Below are 2397 nucleotides of genomic sequence, written 5' to 3' on the forward strand. Positions count from 1 at the left end.
GAAAGTCCGCCTGCTGATGCAGGGGACGCGGGTTCGTGCCCCGGTCCGGGAAGATCCCACATGCCGTGGAGCGGCTGGGCCCGTGAGCCGGGGCCGCTGGGCCTGCGCATCCGGAGCCTGTGCTCCGCAACGGGAGAAGCCACAACGGTGAGAGGCCCCCGTACCGCTAAAAAAAAAAAAATATATATATATATATATATAATAATAAAGCCCTCCATTTGCATTGAGACAATTGAAAAAGGGAAAAGTCTCCCCAAATGACAAGTGTGTATTAATCACACTACCTGTACATGACCTTGTGTTAAAGAAAAGCAAAGAATGACTATCTGTGAGATAGTTAATAAATCATTTTTATCTCTAAGAGCTTCCATTTTCCCATCTGTGAAAAAATAAATGAGTTAAACATGATGATCTCCACAATCTCCAAAGTCTCACATTCTTCTATGTAAGGACTCACTTTAGGGGGGACGATAAATTGGGAGGTTGGGATTTATATATAAAACAGATAATAAGAACCTACTGTATAGCACAGGGAACTCTACTCAATACTCTTCAATGGCATACATGGGAAAAGAATCTAAAAGAGAGTGGATATATGCATAATTGATTCACTTTGCTGTACACCTGAAACTGACACAACATTGCAAATCTACTCCAATAAAAATTTTTAAAAAAAGACTCACTTTAAAATCTTGTTTATTCAATTTATTTTGCAAATACTCTATTTCCAAAGTTAATTAAAACATTTTTTAACTTTTCCCTGCTCCATCTGTGACAAGTGACAAGCTCAAATTTTAAAATATATACTTAATATTAATGATCACTTAATGTATCTAAGCAGTAACAAAATCCTATTTCTAACACAAAGCTGTATCATACATCCATACATCATACCACCTATGAATTATTTGTGCCAAATAATAGTAACAGTTATCAAACCTGAATGTGATCAAGCTTCTAGATCTAACTACCAGTTTACAGGATCGCAGGGGATAGAGGAACAAACCGATTTCCGTGGAGATGCAATCAGCAAATTCCTACGGGTGTGTGTATATTAAAACTTATATACATGTTAAAAATTAATTTGAACACTGATTTGATATTAAGAAGTTATTAAAATGTTAAGGTATGATTAACAGTATGGTACCTATTTTTCTAAAAGAGTACTTTTCCCTTAAGAGACACATACTGAATTATTTACAATGTTATAAAATGGCTTGAATTTGCTTTAAAATAATCCACTGGGAAGAAGCAAGAAGAATATAAATGAAACAAGACTGGCCATATGTTATTAACTGGGTGACGGATACATGAGAATTCATTCTCCTAGTCTCTCTATATGTATATATGTTTGGAATTTTTCATAATGAAAAGTTTTAAAAACCTATCAAGAAGGTAACAAATGCTATTATACACTAAGAATTAAGGCTTAGATTGCTAAGACTAGAAAAGGAGCAAGAAGCAGTATACTGTATATTGTTTAACAGTGCTACTCAAAACTTGGTCCAGGGCCCTGCGATATTCTACAAACTGTTTACTAGTCTGTAGAGGAACTGAGAGCAAGCATTTACAAACTTTTATAGCAATTTTACAGAATAATTTTATGATTGCTGAAACTACAGCAGCGAGGCGGAATCTGTTCGGAAAAGCAGGCAAGTTTCTCCGTGTTACATGGAAACAACAATGGACACCCCAGAAGGACGTTCAATACCCAAAGCAGCAGCCAATGATATATATCTGAGGAGAATGTCACACAGAAAATGAAATAAAATCAAGGGATCCAATCTGTTGCAGAGAATGTGGATACAGAATAATGTACAAGAAAAGGACTAGGGCTTCCCTGGTGGCACAGTGGTTGAGAGTCCGCCTGCCGATGCAGGGGACACGGGTTCGTGCCCCGGTCCAGGAGGATCCCACATGCCGCGGAGCGGCTCGGCCCGTGAGCCATGGCCGCTGAGCCTGCGCGTCCGGAGCCTGTGCTCCGCAATGGGAGAGGCCACAGCAGTGAGGCCCGCGTACCGCAAAAAAAAATACAAACACACACTAAAAACCAATATCCTTTTTTCATTACTAGGCAAAATTAAAAAACTGTCATGAGAAAAATTCCTACGGGAAAGTTTCAAGCACCTTAAAAAAAAAAAAAATCTGTCTTTTCAATGTCTCTCATGAACACAGAGGCAAAAAACCCTCAACAAAATATTAGCAAATCAAATCCAACGATGTATAAAAAGAATTCTACACCACAACCAAGTGGGGTTTATTCTAGATATGCAAGGCTAAGGCTAGTTCAATGTTCAAAAATCAATTAACATAAACCATCCTGGGCTTCCCTGGTGGCGCAGTGGTCGAGAGTCCGCCTGCCAATGCAGGGGACACGGGTTCGTGCCCCGGTCTGGG

This window comes from Lipotes vexillifer, unplaced genomic scaffold (assembly GCF_000442215.2).
Source record: "Lipotes vexillifer unplaced genomic scaffold, Lipotes_vexillifer_v1.1 scaffold741, whole genome shotgun sequence".
NCBI classification, from domain to species: domain Eukaryota; kingdom Metazoa; phylum Chordata; class Mammalia; order Artiodactyla; family Lipotidae; genus Lipotes; species Lipotes vexillifer.